We start from the raw sequence: 19,389 nt of genomic DNA, 5'->3' as shown, positions 1-19,389 counted from the left end.
CTGTTAAAATGTTAATTCCTTACACAGGTACTTTGTGATATCCACAACATTTTTCAACTGTAAAATAAAACCCAAACTGCTATGATCTTCAGTCTCAGCAGACTTTGATCTTTAATCTCAGCAGGCTTTGACCTTTGATATAAGCAGGCACTAACAACTTGCATCCATGATGTTGCATTATTGCCATATTTTGGAGTTAGAAAACTCCTGCACTACCCAACCCAACTCTTTCTTTCTTCTCATCTGTCCTTTTTTTATCTATTGTTTTCCTTTGTCCTCTAACACTAGCAATCTAGTCCAGGCTTTTAATTCCCTCCCTGTAGGGTCCACTCTCCTCCACCCCTCTCTAGTTTTCATATGACATAATGTGGTGGTGGTGAGCTAATGTTAAGGCCACTTAGATGAAAATCACTCATAGAACAGAAGAGGGCAGCATGGGTCACATTATCATGATTCCTGCACTTTGTTTCCTCACAAAAAGGCTTACAGGGTTAACAAAAATTGAACTCAATTCACAAGCTCTTCAAATGTGTCAGTTTGAATGTTGATTTTTAATTGCAAAGGTGTCAACTATGTCTGGACCTTCATCCTGTGCTCTCAGTCTTGGCACTATGTGTTTTTACTTTTTTTTTTTAACATACTGTGAGAACTGTGAAGACTACAACCACTGCTACTATTTTAATAATCAGCAAATCAAGTATTGTTTTTTAACTCATTTAACTAAATTAGTTTGTAGTCTTAAGCACATCGATGATAGAAATTAGGGACCATTAAATTGTTTTCACTTGAGAAAATGATCTCAGATCTATCATATACAGTATTCCATAATCCTTTCATATTTACAGTACTATTAGGGGCCTAACAACAAATGTAAATTAGATGGAGCTTCCCTAATATGATAATTTGCTGTTTCATTAAAAACTGCAAAAACTTTACACGGGGACAGTTGCCAGGAAAAAAAAAATGGACATTTCTCAGTAGCCTGATAATCTGGGTGAGCTAAGCTTCCATTAAGGAATTGCTCAGTGCAGACGTCTGGAAGCAGGCTAATCAATAGTGAAAACAACCTTTAGAAACAGCCCTTTGCACTCGCACACAAATCTGTCTTTCTTGGGTCTCTGAGCATGCTGGTCTCCATCTATGTGTTGCCTCCCTCAGTCCTTCCTGCTGTGGAGACAGTGGTTTGAGGTGGCACTGTGTGGCTCCCCACCTGTCCTTCAGACCTGCCTCTCTGGGACTTTCTGTGGATGCTTCTGCAGAAACCAAGCAATAGATCCCCACTTCAGCTCCAAAACCACACAAAAATACAGCACTTCACAGATCAGTTCAGCTTTTCCAATGGAGTCGAAGTGTAAAAAAAATGTTCAGTCCTTGAGAAACACCTCTTAAGCTTTCTTTGTATGTAATTTATACAGAAAATAAGGTTCAGGCCAAGAATCACAGAGTGTGCCTCTTTAAGCATAACAGTCATGGCCTCTGAAAAATGATCAAAGGCCGCTATTTAATCATCAACATTCACATTTTCATGATGGATTATTGTAAAACCAGAGAACTAATGAAACAACGGGCAAATAAAATAATAATAATAATAATATTCAGTAAAGGCCTGTATGGAGATGCAAGAAGACAAGACTTGAAATGTCAAATGTTATCTGACAATATGTTCAGACATAAAGGCATATCAGAACGTGACATCTGAGTGCTCAAAGTGGATTTATGATCACCAACAAAAATGTTTAACACAAACTTGGTCGAGTTTATCTTGGATTTTAAGTATTTCTAAATCCCAGTTGAGTCAACCACAGAAGTAGCTGAGGAAAAGTCAACCTTTACCACCCAGAGCATGTCTTATCCAATTCCACTGACACAACAAAACACATACTGTGAATTTAATCAACGATCTGAAATGTACACTGTTTGATCCCTGCCCTGTCATCTCTTCAGTGTATGCATGTTGCTTGTTTCAGCTTTACATAATAAACAAAAACTGAAGTTGTAGATTTAGTCCCCCCCCCCTTTTTTTTTTAAAAGAAAAATAAAATGTTTAATTTTTAAGAATTTCTTTCCACTGTTTTCCTGCACTAATCTAACATAACAATCTCTAATCCCCACAGGATGTTATTACTCACTGCCAAACTAATTATGATCAAGTCCGAGGCAGTTTCCTGTACAAAAGGGAGGGTAGGATGCGGGCAGCGGAGGCACTGTATTTCACAGGACTTGAGATTTGTGTGTCCTGGCTTAAGAACAGCCATCTAGTCGTGCTCACACTGTATATTTTCATCTGTTGACTATCCAAACTCTATTTAAAAGGACACACACTTAGTTGTAGACATTTCTGTCAGAAGGAAAAATGAGACTGCCTCACTGGGCCCTCGCTGATGCCCATTTGGCCCCCTGCCTGTTTGTATCATAAGCGCTACTCCATATATTTGCATTACTATTATAATTTGGGTATGTACCGTTTTATTTGGCCATTGAGTGCAGAGACAAACTTGCCCATGTCCTCGGTGAACTTCGGGCAAACAACTGAGTGTGAACCGGTGGCAAATTAAGAATTTCTATTAGGTCCACATCGAGGCACCCACGGGATGCTATGTTGGATCATTTAGGGGGAAACCTAATGTAGGCCATCCGTCTGCAAGAAATGTATTGCGTTGGCGTAAAAGGATCAACACAAATTTGATCTGTTGGAGCCTCTGAAAGTGCCTTACTGCAGCAGCTTGTTTTTACTTAGTGTGCACTAAAGGAGGTTCCGCTTCTGTAGATAGGATATTTACTTCACAATTCAGGAGGTCGCAGATAATATATGTATAGCTTAAGCTGCAGCAGTAAACTCTGCACTGGTGTCAAGCATGTAAATATATACTGTGTAGGTACACAAGGTGCAGGGGGACACACTACACAAATTTCACAGTCGTTACCAATTTTGAAAAGACTTAGAGTACACACTAACCGACAGGTCATCTTTCTGCCAAGACAAACTGTAAAAGATAAGCAAACCTTAACCTTAACCATAACATTTTCTTAGTTAAATGACAGTGTGAATAATTCAGACTTGTATTTTCTATGTTCAAATGTGCAAAGGTCTGCTCGGGTAAATTTTGTCACCTGCCAATTTCTGTGTCATGAACCCAACACAAACTAATCCGTGCACAGGGACCAGTTTGATTCGGCGTGGATCGTATGTGTGGATTGCGCATGTTGCCTGTAGCACAACACTTTCCAGTACAGTCGATGGCACGCTCTTGTTTTGTTAACAAAAAAGACAATGAAGTAGACAGTAACCATGGAAAGTTGCTTGAGATCATATGAGGAAGTCTGCCAGCACCGACATTGTACAGCTCACTGCTAAAAGAATACATGGAAATACGAGCGAGGGCGATTTCCTGGCGAGAAATCACCGCTAGTGAGATGGAATCTGAGGCTGAGTACGCACATGTGCAAACGCGGACCCTTGGGTAAGATGCGGAACATAGTGGGTATGACCCAGCTAGCCCTTATGGTTCATCACCAGGTAGGCCTTCTACTTCATGATCGTCACGGCTAAACTGAATCACTGGTGGCATGCATCTCTAAAGTGAGAGGGCAAACTCTCACAGGTGACTGCCAGACTCTTGAGTTAACAGGAAAGAAATATTTCCGTGCTTAACTTGGCCCAAAGATCTCAACAAACCTGCCTCTACTTAGTTTTTCGGTCCACATGGCTGAACACTGGTACCGGCCCAGTATAGGAAAAGCCAAAGTGTTTTCAAAAGCCTCCTGTGATGTGCCGACGGTGATGCTGCCATGCCCCTAAACTGTTTCCTCTCTTTCCCGGATGCTTGGGGTCTGAGCTCACTTCCCACTAGGGAGTCTCAGCATTAACCTAATGAATGTGGAGAAAATAATAGAGACTCAGCAGCACTCATAATTAGCTACAAGCCTTAGATCAGGAAAGAGGCCAACGTCTCAGAACATTCAGCATTTTTTTGCATTCATTGGCAGGACTCGAACTTAATTTCCAATTAAGTATTTAAATCTGACAAGAAGAGAAGACCCCTTTAGAGACCTTTAAATTAAGCACTTTCAGAAGATTGGCATGACTTTGTTTGTCATTTTCTTAATAGTCAATTATAGGACTTTCTGGTTTCAAGTTTTTTTTTAAAGTAACAGCTCTCAGCTGTCGTATCTCCCAAAAACATGATACTTCAGCTGATATGATCTTATTTATTAAAATTTGACAAATGGAAACCATTAGACCCCCCATTGTATTGCTTCCTGAATGGACTGTTCTTCAGAAATATTTGGTCAGAGGACCAGGAGATTTACCTGGTGGAAAAAAAACACTTGATGTCATGTTTACTGTGGTTTCAGGAGCCAGTCTTGACAGGTCGGCTTTTGTAGCAGCTCATAGTTTTGGGAAGTAAAACACCGGGAGCCTATCGATAGTCTGCAGTCTGACAGCGTGGCTCATCTGTGCCAGCGGTAAAGGACAAATGTGCCAAAGTCTGCTGGGTTTGGCACTTTTCTCACCCCCCTGGCTTCTAATACTGATGTATCCAGCTGAGGTACAAAAATTTGACACCTCTTAAGCAGCTGGACCCTTTAGCATGACAACCACCGCTTTGTTTTATATTCCTGCGTATTTTGAACGCACTAAAAATTACAGTCAGCAACATCTAAACTGTTTGGACTTTTGCCCCTCCCCAACCCATTCAATCTCCTTTATCCCTCCCTTTCCTATGTGGGATTTAACATACACTTTGTGGTAACCTTGCTAAGATATCAATTTTTTCGACGTTCTCTCACACTGAATAAAGGCTTGTTTCTCTGCGCCTGCTTGTTAAGACATCAAGGACAGCTCCCTCCATCTGGCATTAAGTATTCCTGGTGCCAGTGTCGGGTTAACTGACACTCCTGCACTTAAACTAATGGCAGCGAACAGTCATCTCCCATGAGGTGCTCACCTTGGAAAAAATCACCCAAGTTCCCTCATCCCCAATCACAGTCGTGCTCTCACCACCCACTGAATGAAACCATGGGCATGAAAAGGGGGATTGTTTCACTGTTGAGGCATATATAAGGGCAAATGAAAACATGTAATACGCATGTCCTGTCTTGAATTTGCCTTCCTCCCAAGTTCAATGAAACGTTGAGAAGTAGAACAGCATGTAAACAGAAAACGACACACTCAGCAAATCACAATCTTCATGAGAACTGAAACATATTCAGATGCTTAAAGAAATTATTTTGATGTGCAACAAATAAAAAAAAATCTTGTTTTCCATGGCCTTGAACATGTGTTTACGGATGTTCTTCTTTTTATGCCACTGGTCAAAAATTAACATGACTTATTTAACAGGACCTATCTTTTTATTTAACCACATTTCACTTGGTTGGGCAGACAAAGACAACATACATCTTAGATAGTTGTAACAAATATGCACAGGTGAGCCTCGGGTAAAGAGAGGCACCTCTCAGACCACATGAGTGCAGCATCACCACCCGTTCTCTGAACCCTCTCAATGGAAACCTAAACAGCTTTTTAAGAATGAAGAGGTTTTTCAGTTTGTTACTAAATATAGTCCAGCCCGGTGGGAGGTGGCAGGTTCCAGAGCCATTTTCAACATAGATGAGCCCCATGTCCTGCCCAGTGCCCGGCGGGTGGTGACTGCCGGTGGTCCGCCTTTCTCTTATGCACCGGCTCTTAAGTAAACACTGCAATCCTGCGGTCAGCTACAGCATGGCAATGAGCGAAAGGACTCACTGTGCAGTAGCACACAGCTATGGTGTGTTGCCTACTCTGGCCCACTCAATCCTGGCCCCACCTCGTCACAGAGGCCTGGGTAGGGTTTGGGGGCCAGCGACATACCTTGATGTGTGATCATAGAAGCTTGCTGGGAACTCCTGGTGGGAGCAGTGTTGGACTTCACCTCCCAGACCCTACTGACTGACTGTTTTCCATCTGGAAAAAAAAGTCTAAATTAAGAACATCATTACGTTTATTGACATTATGCTAATTAATTGTTGAGTGAACTCTCTCAGGATGGCCTGTCTCTAACACTAACATTAATAAACCCTAATCCAGCTGAGGCTTAAAATAATATCAATTGACCACCAGTGAACAGATGTAAAATAATTTCATCTCATCAAATTATGATACTTGGGGGAAATAAAAGTTTTGCAGTTTGAGGCATTACAAAATGCATAAACAGAGATAAGTGATGAGAGAAGCATATGGGATTATGTAATTATTAAATGTAACAGCGCAGTGTGTTAAAGAACAACTCCCTGAAATACCAGATTCAATCAGGAAATAACTGAAATCTAAATGTTTTATCAGAGAACCAGAATAATATGCCATTAATCATCAAGCTCACATCCAATAAAGTGCCAGATTAATCAGGAAACCTGACAGCACCAGTCCTTATCCACTGAGGAAAATAAGGGGCAACAGGTAGGCCCTTTATCCATTGAGCTCTGTTCTTGCATTGCTCCCCTATACATGTAGATCATAATTTGGGGAGTCTCAGTGGCTACCTGTAAGGACCACAGGGGTGGCAAATAGCAGGGTTGTGGCTTTCTGAGCTTCTTACTGGTGTGAGCAGAAGGATTTACGGTAACTCTCAGACAAGCGTTCACAGCTTGGACTCTTGGCATGAATTCGATATTGTCCCTGGCTGAGCATCAAACCCACTGAACCTGAGGTCCAAAAGTACCTACACAAAACCCTAGGATGTTTGAATGATAAATCGCCGACATTTAGTGGCAGAACAAAAAAAATATTGCCCTTGCTGGGGATATCAGCTTTAATTTTTATTCACACTGAGTGCACCTACTGGGTGGCTTGATTAACCAGAGATCAGCTTAGTTTAATTGATATACTCTTCTCTTCTCTGCGAGCTTTCCTTGCAAATTCAATACAGATGCAACCGGAGAAAGCAACAGTGGTGTAAGAGTTGCAACAATTGCCAAAAGGAGGTTTTACTAAATATAAACACTGACCAAGTTATCTTTAAATTCACATCTGGTCCTTCTGGAAGACACACTTTATTTCTCTTTGTAACTGGACCTTCTCTCAGTCTCTGCATTGACCCACCACTGCCAACCCCTCTGGTTTTGATAAACGAGAGTTCAGCTCCATATGATTCACTGAGCAGGAGTTTGATGATAAAACCATATGGCAAAAAAACAGCTTGAAAGGTTTATACATCTGACATGCAGAAAAGCATAATGGATCAATTCAATAATCCGTTCTGGTAAGAAGGATTAGTAGACCGAGGGTGTTTTTGAAATCACTGGTGTCATTATCTTCTGTGTTACACTTGGTCAAAAGCATCATATACAAGGTTAAGGCAGTATTTTACTAATGTGCTGACTGCTGATGATGCCAAGAGGTGCTTTACAAAGCCGCAGGACTGAATTTAAGGTCAGCGAGGATGCACGGAGCCAAACACACCAACCACTGCCCGGGAGAGAGAAAAAAAGCCATGGTGCTAATATTAGAGAGAAGACTGATTACAGTACTTCTATTAGGTTTTGGCGTTGATTATGGTCCAAAGAAGTAACGCCCTCGGCACTTCACTTTGGTGTTCATGCCCCTGGTCCTCAATGGCACACTACATGATACTATTAAGAGCCAGACCAAACATGCCAAAGCCGACCACAGTGTTACTCACAGCCCCTGCACATTCTTTTGAGGCTGAAATGTGACCCGTTCCTATTTTTCAGCAGCTTGTCAGACTCAGTGTGGTGCAGGGTGGTAAACTAGGAGGGAAAACTGTTGTCACCCTTCTATAGCTCTTACTTTTCCTGACTGACTAAATGTCAACCTCAGGTGTCAAAATGAGACCAGAGGAGTCAGATGAATGAGTGCTGGCAGTTATGGTGCACATGGAAAACAAAGATTTACTTACAACATCAGCAGCACAGAGTAAATGGAAATGAGTTTATTGTTGAAGCTTTGCAAGTTGATGGACACACTGTTAAAGTAGTAAGTGCAGTAACCACATGCATTAAGACATATAATGCCATATGTGAGGCTGAAATCGAAGTGACAACATAATGAGCAAGGGTGAGTTTAGTGAAAATATCCTCAGCAGCTTGAGGAAACCATACAAGTCCAGTTGTGCATGTATGTTCAAAACATGGCTTTCATGGCTGATGTCTGCTCCGCTTCTCGACGAAACAAAAAACAACAACATTTTGTGTTGTCCTGCCCCTACGTTGTCTATCATGGACAGTGTCATCAGAGAGCTGGACTGGAAATAGTGCCGGGCAATCAATGCAGTATGTCTGTGAACTTGTCATCATTTGAAGCTTATTTTGAAAAATGGTTGTTATGGCGGCTGAAAAATCATGCCCACCCAGTCTTTCCCATTCCCAGTGAGAGGAAGAAAGTGTGGACGATGCTTAGGTGCAATCTTTCACATCTGAGACCTACTGGTGACAATATGCAATTTAATATTATCTGACAATTAAGTGACAGAAATATCCTGTTTTTTTTTTTTAACAATACTCATTCCTCAGCATATATCTTACACGATGACAACAGAAACAACAGAAAGCAGCAGTCAAACACATAATAAACACCTGTGCTTAAGAACAACTTTATGTTTTGACATTTACCAGGCATCCATGTTTTCTCAGTTGTCAGGCACCCTAACCTAATGCCATGGATGTTGACAAGTGGAAGGGAATAGGGCTTGTAACCAGACAGTTGCCTGTTCAAATCCTGGGACAGGTCTGACCAAGGTACCCAACCTCCACTGCTTCCCAGGTGCAGATTAGTGCTGCCCACTGCTCCTGCATCTGGTTTGTGTTTGTGTTCACTGGTGTGTAAAAAGGATTGGTTTGGTGTGTGTGTGTGTGCAAATAAAACTAATTCTAATTCAACATCTGCAAAAAGTTACACTGAGTTTTTGTTAAGATAACTTTAGTAAAAACTTAATTGCAACTTAATGTCCTACATTTCCCACAGTATTCCCAGAATTGTTGACATTTTATTTATGTCACTATCAAATCAAATTAATAGTCAGTGTTATGCTCTACTGGAAATGATTTTGGCTGCATATCCACAAGAATAACTTTCACAATATTTTCATGTTAAACATGAAAGACTGCTGATCAGTCTATACCGTGTTTCCAGCATACCATTACTACCAGTTCCAGTAGCTGCAGGTTTCCACTGGCCACAAACCTACACACACTCCTCCCAGCGAGCACAACCACAAAAGCATATCACCTCCTCGCTGACCAAAAATCACTGTGAAACTTAAAAAAAGGGCCATAACTCTCCAAGAAACACAGCCAACTTTACCACTGAAATAGATTTCAATAAATTTTAATTTCCGCAGCCACTTTTGCCACTCCTAAGAACGTAATGAATTAGCAAACAAAAGCCTCCAAAAACTCCCTCACATATCTCTTTCCTCAATGAATTACTGTTGACCACAAAAGAAAAACAAAAGATGGTACATTTATTTTTCTGTGGTGGGGCTGTTTCAACAAAGCAATTATTCACTGACATTTCCTTCAAAGGGTCTTTAATCAAAGTGTACAGGCACGGCTGATAGGGCTTAGTGACAGCTACATGAACATTACAGATATTATGAAGGACATTATCACTTCATCATAAATTAACGACTGAAAAGCATGTTTTAAAAGGTTTAAAGTCTCTTAGGCATGGCTTTTATCTGTAGCTATACTTGCTGGTCTCTTTTACTCTTGCACACCAAGGAGCATGTTGTTCACTGTGTGATAAAATGTGAAATGTAATTATTGAACACAGTTACGCTGCGATACAATACGCGATACATGGTCCACGATACCAATAATATCACGATACAACGATTCTGTGATAATCAATATATTGCAAGACAATAGTATAGCGATGTATCACCATATATGTCTAACTGAAGAAAACAAAATGTCTGTGAAAAGTTAAATGTGCAGGATTTCTCTATTTATTCACAACATAGAGAACAAAGAGCATAAAGTCTATGTATTGAACGTGGATGGGGCATCTCTTAGCGTAGCTTTCTCTGCCATTATCTCGTTGTAAACTCCCACTTCTTTGGACAGGTAACCTCCACCCAAGTTTCCCTCATTTATTTGAGCAGCGCCACCATGAGGAGACATCAGGTGGTGACGCTGGGCGAGTGAAACTGGCAGGGACTGTTTACTTTAGAGTTCCTTAATTTGTTAAATATCAATATTTGCTCTGGTGCATCGATTATCGTATTGCACAAGGAAGCACAACGATATATCATAAAATCGATATTTTAGATCATGTAGCTAGCTTGCAGTAAAACACAATGACAAAACAAACACCACAAACAAAGTCACAGTATATAATTAGAATCACTGCTCAGAGGTTGTATGCCACCAGTGACCAATGCAGTCCCAGTCTTCACAATTTATTTCCAGACTCATAAAACATGACCTATTTGACCTAAAGGGAATTTGTGAAATTTCTAAGGCGACGTGACTTTTGACCAACTATTTCTAATCAGTTCAATTGTGAAGTGAACATTTGTACTAAATATGAAGAAATTCCTTAATATGTTCACGATGCAAAAAATGTACCCAAATCAAAATCAAATCAGGGTATCCTTGAGTCCAAATGAATGTTTTTGCCATGTGTCATGAAATTTCCTACTTCCTGTAGTGAAATTCAAGCAAGCAGCTCAAGCAAATCCAGTTGCCTACAGCTACTGTAACTCCTGAAGATGACTATGATGTGGACGACTAAGAACCTTCACAGACAGTGAAATTAGATGGTGAAATTTCCTACTCCTACTCAAAGTGCTCTTTAGATATTGTGTGTACAAACATAGATACATACGTACAGACAAACAACCATGGGACCACTGGCTGTCGCCATTGTCAAGGCAAAACAGTTCAGAATTACACACATCTGCTTCACGGTTTGAGGTTTTGTGCCATTAGAGATGATCTTCTGCATAATTTGGTTGTTATTTGAGATACTGTTGCCTGCCTCTGTCATTCCAAACCAGTCTGGCAATTCTCTTCTGACCATTGGCATCAATGCCCAGAGAACTGTAACTCACTGGAGATTTTCTCTTTCTCTGATCATTCTCAGTTTCTTAAATACTCTGACTCAGCCATTTAAATCAATTTAATTCCCCTCTATCTTTGTTCTGAGGCTTGTGTTGAATTTTAGCAGGTCATCTCGTCATGTCTTTCAACCTAAATCCATTGATGTTCTGCCATGTTATTGGCTTATTAGCTATTTGCATTGACACGCAGTTCAACAGGTGTACCTAATAAAGCAGCCAGTGAGTGTATAATGTAACATTATTGTCTGTCAATGCTGATTATAATAACATAACTCATTGTGAAGGGTTTTGTGCATCATGTGCCAGAGACACGTTTTCAAGCTACTACACTGGCTCCTCAACAACCAGCTTCATTTCAAACACAGACTTCTCTGCAAATAAGTGGAATGTTTATTTCCAGATTCACAATAAGAAGGTACTTGTACAAAAATGGGATTTAAAGTATGGTTGCCAGCAAAAAAAAAAAGTAATTACTGTGCCAGTGGCACAAAACAGACTGCTTACAATTGCCAAAAAGCACCTAGACAAGTCTCCAAACTTCTGGGGGAAAAAGTGATTTGGAGTGATGAAACCTAAAAGCCTAAATTGAAATTTATGGTCACAACCATAAACACAACATTTGGAGAGAAGTCAACAAGGTCTATGACGAACACCACCCCCACTGTGAGGGATGAAGGGTGAATCGCTGATGTGCGTGAGGGTATTCAATCCACACTGGCTAAGGTCAAGTTGACCCTTCAGGAGCTACAGCAAGAAGCAAAAAAAAAGAAGGCTCTGGAGTAGCCATCACAGTCTGCTGACCTCAATACCATCGAGACACTTTATAGAGATCTTTAATGTGAAGTTCTTACAAGACAACCAAAGGATTTATGGAGACTTGGAGGCTATTTGCCAAAAATGAATGGGCAGCCTAGCTGTCTGAGGAAATACAGGGCCTCATCCACAGCTATCACACGAGACTCAAAACTCTCACCAACAACTAAAAGAGACAATTGCAGTATTTAGAACAATGAGTGTATGCAAAGTGTTAAACGAATAAACAATATTTCCTGTAATTGTTATGGTTTGGTTAATGATTTAGCTATTCTGTGATGCCTTACACTTCCATTTGAATCCCGTTAAAATAACTGTTTTTACCTGATGTTTGTAGTGATAACCCCACCACCCAGAGGTCAATAGATTGAAACTATCCTTGACAACGCCTATAAGACTCTGTTCTTTCTCTACCGTATCCACGCACAGTCCCACCCACAGATCCACTGAAAAATTTGACACTTCAAGCCCCAACTTCTATTTCTTTTTAACTTTCTTTTCTTTTCTTTTTATTTTAATTCTGCTGGGCGTGCAAACTTGAGCAGAACTGTAGTTGTGTGAGTGATTTTCTGTCCATCATTGCAGCTCAATACTGTAGAGTACAGATAAATAGTGATGATACAAAAGGATGGGGAGTATGAAGGGAAAAAAAACAAACATACATGGCTGATTGCACAAAATGCTTGGATGTTTGTTTGTGTGCACTTGTGTTGCTGTGGGTGTATACTGTGCGTGTGTGTGTGTGTGTGTAAGTGGGCTGTGTGTGGTCAGACTCGCTGGGCTGATCTTGGCCCCTGGCTGTTGCTGGCGTTCAGCATGTCTGTAAAGAAACAGCTGGAGGCAAAGCCAACACCGGTCCCGCTCAGAAGCTCAACTCTGCCAGCAGCGACAGAGTCCAGAACTTTCCATGGTCCTGCGTCGCCATGCCAACAGGTCTTGGCACCACACAGCTGTCCTGATCTGCACACCTGGCCCACCATGAGTCCAGAATCACCTCTCCTGTCACTGTGTGATGAACAGGTCATTTACAACCCAAGTGTTTGTGTGTTTTTAAGAGTTATGGGCCCAGGTAAAGAAAACACCGTGGCAGTGGACCTCCTGTGTGTTGCCCTAATCAAACAGAGCTGAGAACCTTAGTGCTGTAGAATAGCAGGATTTGAATTTGTTCAGACTAGTACTGTGGAAAACCCACACAGAGGGACATTCAAGAAGAAATGTCATTATGGAAATGGGGCTCGATTAGGATTTGTTTTGTTCATTTCTGATACTGCCACTGACTTTTGTGGTTTCAGCTCGATCACGCTGCAAAAGAGCAGACCATAATGTAGCTGCAATGTACAACTTTATAGGCAGCCAAAGGGAATCTTCTGAAGTCCAGTCCTTCAAATTATGTAACACATTTATCATCTCTAATACTTTCCACTCTGACTCAAAGCCCAGGGTTCTATGGATAGAGAGGACACCAGCTGGAAAATGTGCAACTTTTCTCAGTATTTTGCTATTGTATTAGATTTCTCCAAACAAGCACATGCCAGTCTGTTTTAAAGGGCCAGTGCGTGAGAATTAGTGACATCTGAAGGTAAGACTTGTGAGTGAAGCGAACAAAGGACTCCTCCACTCACCACTCTTTTCCCCAAATGCGTTGAGGAACTGAAGGCCTTTGCACATCAGGAAAAATCTCACTCTTCTTTGTTTAAATAGTAACGAAACACAAGCTCTGGTTGGTTTGTCTGTTTGGGCTGCTCTAGAAACATGGTGGTACAAGGTGGCAACCTCCATGAAGTACAAATAAAGGGCTTATGCCAAGTCTACAAAAACAAAATGATTTTTGTTTTATACAAGGTCTGTTTGATTTCCTCCAATTATCCCTCCTAACTGTTACACACTGGACCTTTTAAGGTGCTGAAGATTAAAGTCTACTCGGCATTAATTGGGTCAACAACCTTTTATTTATGAGCTCCGCTAACTGAGCTGTGATAAAAAGACACTAACAGACGTCCATATCATGTAATGTCTCAGGTCCTGGCTGTCTCAGATGGGGACACAGTATTTTTCCTACTAGAGGACATTATTTCTGACAAAGTGAAGATGGGTGAATGAAGTGGCTGCAGTAGTTTGCAGGAACAGCAACAGCATATGTGAACAGAAAGAGAGGGACAAAAGCAACAAAGCTGCTGACAGCAAAAGCCGAGACACAGAAACAAGCATTTAAAGATGAGGAGACTGATGCTGATGATGTTTAGACTGAGGTGCATAATACTGGTGATGGTCTGCTTCATCTCTCCACTACAAAAGTTCCTTGGGATGAATTTGTGACGCAGCATTTGAAACATCTTCGCTTCCTCTGATGTTTGCCAACGATAAAATACTGCAACAAATAATCCGTTGTTCCAGAAGGAGAGGTAATGGTTCAAGGAGGAAGTAATGTAATATTACCAATTACTATTAAACCAAAGAAGAATCATTCAGTCAAGAAACAGAAAAATACCAGCAACTGTTCAAGTGATTAGAATGTGAGGTTTTGTTGCTTTCCTTTGAAATATGACACAAAACTGAAAAATCTGTCGGCTAAATTAAACCTGCAGGTTCAACACCTCAGACTGACTTGAAGTAAACAGGCATTTTCTTCTCATTAATTGAGAAAGTCTGCGAGTAACTGTGAGTATTTGTTGATACTGCTGGGTACAGAACATAAAGACCAGATGATGTTGGCTGCTCCACAATAGTCATATTTGAATATGCTGAGTTTCACTAGCATAAAAATGAAGTATACTTTGTTCTCTTTTCATTTTGCTGGGCACAAACTGACTGTAACAACTGTGACTGCTGAAGCACTGTGTTCTTGGGAGGTATGCTGACGGACTACAAACTGTAATCTGAAGAGTTCAAGAGTTCACACTTCAAATCATTCACAGGCTGCGTGCGCGTGTCCAACGACGACAATGTAATTTATGACTTTTCTAGTATCAAGTGAAAAGCGATAATTTGATGATGATGATGTTTCAGTGGTGAATCTTTGGGAGGGAAACTGTTTTTGAGTCACTTGTGAATAACTACTTCAATTCAATTAGAGAAAACCTGATATTTAAGGAGGGAAAATAATGGGTTATGGACGTCATAAAAATGCCCATTCACGTAGTGTATCTTGGCTCTACATTTTTAAAAGAAGCCCAATTTCATTGCCATAGGAGGAAAGGTTGTATTTTTTATTATTTTCTATTATTTTTACAGTGGTGTACGTATGAGAGACACTGCCTCTTGTCCTGTTTCTCTGCACACAGCTCCCACCCATGACATCCAAGTCTAAACTTACACGCAAACACACTCACGCATTAGGGGCAGAGGGCGGAGAGAAAACATGATTTGTGTATGGATGTCGGACATGTGAACATTTTGATTGATGGGCAGCTAAAGAACACAGGGTGATCCTTATTAGAGGCTGCAGGCTGCCAGCTCTGAGTGATGCGTGGGCATGTCCTCCTGGTACGTGATCAGGTGTTTGACTCTGTCTGGTGGGAAGGAAGTCCTTATTAATGTTGAGGAGAAGGCAGAGGCTCAGCAACCTCAGACTTGCCCGCACACACACACACACATGCACATGTTCATTACTATAGAGGAGGGCTGGTGCACTCTTACACGAAAAGTCCTGATTGGGAACAGATATCTAGAGGTGTGGAGGTGTTAAAATAAATCCATCTGCATCTTTTACTGTTTTTACCTCCCACTGTGTTTTTCTTCCTCTCCTGGTTTTTGGTTCATCAAAAATATTCATTACTCGATCAAGCTGATTTACTTGGCCACTTGGGGGCAGCAGAACAGGATAAAACACACAGGCTGGATGTTGTGATTTAGCAAATATCAGACTAAGAAATTAGCATTGTTAATTGAACTTATTTTATTTGTCACTTAGATGAGAGTTAGATGATACTGGCACACGTTGTCATCTATAATTAGCTTAGTTTATCTTAGTGTGTGTATATATATACTTGTCTGCTGTGCTGGTGCTGGAAACAACTGCACTATGTGGCTATAGAAATAACACTCATAAAATGGTAAGACTGAAACATCCATCCATCCATCTTCTACTTTATCCTCGCAGGGTGCTCTGTGCCAGTCTCAGCTGACATAGGGCGAGAGGCGGGGTACACCCTAGACAGGTCACCAGGGACACATACATACACCGACAACCATCCACTCTCACACTCACACCTACAGTCAATTTAGAGTGTCCAATTTGCCTAATCCCCAAAATCTGCATGTTTTGGGGACTGTGGGAGGAAACTGGAGAACTCTGAGAAAACCCTCGATTAACGTGTCGTTTGTTTTTTCATGATGTTCTCAAATGTCTTATTTTGTCCACAAACCAAAATGATTCAGTTTGAATGATTTATTTGTTATATGGAGCAAATAAACCAGAAAATATTCAGATTTAAGAAGCTGAAAAAATCAGGAAACTTGTTTTTGATTAGTTAAAAAACACTCAAGTAATCGAGTACTTGTACTACACGGAACATAGTAAGTATAACCTGGCCCTTAATGCACTGCGTTGGACTCCAACGCAGAACGCCACCATTCTATTCAATGATATGGAGAGAAATACCATTGATTTGTGAAATCAACACATTACACACCTACGCAACTACTCCACTCCCATCATTAACACTGAACTTTAAAGCTCTACAACAGCTCTTTTCCCCTGTAATCCATCTGCACCACACAGCTCAAACTCAGTATTTCCACATACACACACATCTAAGCCGAGAGGAAATCTATAGGTCTGAATCATTGCCGCTTTACTTACAACTCTTACAAAACAAACTTTTAAAAGCCAATTCCTCTTTTTGCTCATGCAGTGCGGAGGCAATGAAAGCCAGGTTGTGAGACTGTGGGCAGCACAAAACAAACAGCTCTGCCTTCCTTCCTTTGCTTTACAAGGGGATGCAAATTGAACAAATATGTTGGCCGTTGTGAGCAAATCTGCTTCATGGATTTAGACTTTTGGGAAACCACAGTCGGACAGAAAACAAGCCACCTGGCCAGAGTGCATGTTTGAACTACACTCTGTGTTCATTTATCTCCTGTCTAAAGTATGTACATGTAATCCACTCTCTAATGACTCAGTGCTCATTAGTGAATTAACACTTTTTCAGCATTTACATCACATGTTTATCATTTATGAAAGAAAACGTTATTTTAGAGGTTTCGCTCCGAGACTGGGAAGATTTTCCTTTATATGAACCATTCGGAACAAGTTTTATTAGCTATAAATAAAAAATGAATGCCATGACAATCTGAAAACTATGACTATTTCAAAGATGCACTAAAGGATCTGTAATTGTTATACCATCGCCTGTGTTTTGAAATACTATTATTCCAAAGTAATCACTATAGTGAATACATTTACTGTACATATTTTTGAACCTGTGTTATAGGTTAATACATCCACGCAAAGTTATATAGTTAAGTTAATGCCATGTATATAAATGCAATGTACAGCATATAATGTCAAACCTTTCATCAAAGAAACTGTACCTTTATCTAGTATTTTATTGTTTTATGTTTTTAGATTTAGCTTCCATCATTAAAATAACACTTAGAGATGATAAGAATACTTGTTTTAGTGAGATTTACAATGATTTAATCAACGTTCTTATCACACACTTTTGTAGTTGAAGTGGAAACATGGAAAAACACTCTATCCACGAACAGCGTCCCCTCTAATGGAGACATGTTTTTTAAGTGTTGCTCTCATTTAATGTGTCTGAGACAATTAAATACTTAAATGACAAAGCTCGTGTCATTTTTAACGTCTCTGTGTAGCGTCATTTTAAATGTCTCTCTGTCTGTGTTTGGGGTAATCTTCAGTACAAAAGATGTGGCCTTCAGTAAAAGAACATGATGTCACTGTTTACCACATTGTAACAATGTTAGCTTTATAAAGCGAGGGGAAAGCACTTTCAATAAAATAACAAATTCCCTCTTGGAATGTCGCAGATTTTGTAGCGTCTCGCCAAACAAGACCACACATAATAAAAAGCTTGTAAAACATGACATATCCAATCATTATTTCACACCAGTGAGGTCTGACAATTAAGTTTCTCCTTCTGAACTTTGCTTTGCTGCAGCCATAACACTTGGGTTTGTATATCCAACATGCCACAACACTGACCCACTTTCATTTCTCATGTTTTCCTTCGAGTTCTCCAGTGAGATGACTTATCCAAATGGTGCCACAAAAATATTTCTCGTAGGCAAACTCAATAGGGCTGTGTCTAACGAACTATTTACATTAATGACTGTTTTGTCCAGCAGACCATGACATCCAAAAAGGGTTCAGTTTACTGTCACATATAAAACACCACATTTGAACCAACAAATATTTGGAAATGTGGCTTAAAATGTCAGTCAGCTAATCTATTAATTGACAAACTGATTTTCCACGAATATTAAATGAGGCAGCCAAAGCATTCTCAGTCATAACTCATGTTGTATTCGAGACCACCACAGATTTGAGGCCGCGTATTCTCTGGCCCGCAGTGACATCCTCTCTCGGTTGCAGGGCTTTAAAAAGTGTGCAGTGTTCTCCAGTTCTCTTGGAGAAGCAGAAAATTGAGAGGTGAAAACTGAGGCCGGCGAGTGCCCGTGCCAGTCACTGTGCCCTGGTGAGCGCGAAGCGGGTGGCCTCGCTCGGCGCAGGATAAAGCTGTCCAGAGGCTGCCTTCAGCATCCATGTCCGTCTGCCAAGCACTGCTAGCATGTCCCAAAGCAGGTTTGGAGAACAAGACCGCTCAACAAGGCCTCTGCATTGAGTGCAGTCCATTTAAAATAACATATGGATAAATAAATACAGGACCTAAGTTCTCTGTGCCGTAATTGGTCAGGAAACCAACAGAGACAAGCTCATTTACAGTAAATGGATCAGCGTTGAGTCAGTAAAGTGAATTTGGCTCACACTGTGAATTATAACTATTTGGAAATTTCAAGTGAGGCATTTTTTTTTTCAGTGTTAAAATATTAACTGAAATGTCTCCGAGATATATATTTTTCCTCTGGGAAAACAACAATTTTCATGTATCTGTGTGTTTCCAAGAATGCTTTTAAATAAAGAAACATGAGTGCACTGAGGATGGAAATGCAAATTAAGAGCGAATTAAATGAAAAGGAAACTCTGACTAATTCTAACACTTGTATATCAACCTCCAGCATGTGTAGTGAGGACACTCATAGACACAATGCATTCTCTAGCCCCTTACCCTAACCAGAAATTAGGTTTTGTCACATAAGGGCCAGTTTTTGGACTCCAGTTCAGTGTGTGTGTGCCAGAAAATGTCCTAAAGAGGTAACAAATACACATACACACATACACACACACATGGTGTGGCGGTTAGTCTGGCCAACCTTGTTGACCCACTGGCTTAGCTGTGGTTGCACGCTGGACGCAAAGCAGTCATTAACGATTTGAGCCTGCTCTTCACTTGTGCAAACAAACAGACTCAGGCTGTCATTACCGTAA

The sequence above is a fragment of the Solea solea genome, chromosome 12 (genome assembly GCF_958295425.1).
Source record: "Solea solea chromosome 12, fSolSol10.1, whole genome shotgun sequence".
Classification (NCBI taxonomy): domain Eukaryota; kingdom Metazoa; phylum Chordata; class Actinopteri; order Pleuronectiformes; family Soleidae; genus Solea; species Solea solea.
Note: the sequence above shows the minus strand (reverse complement) of the source record.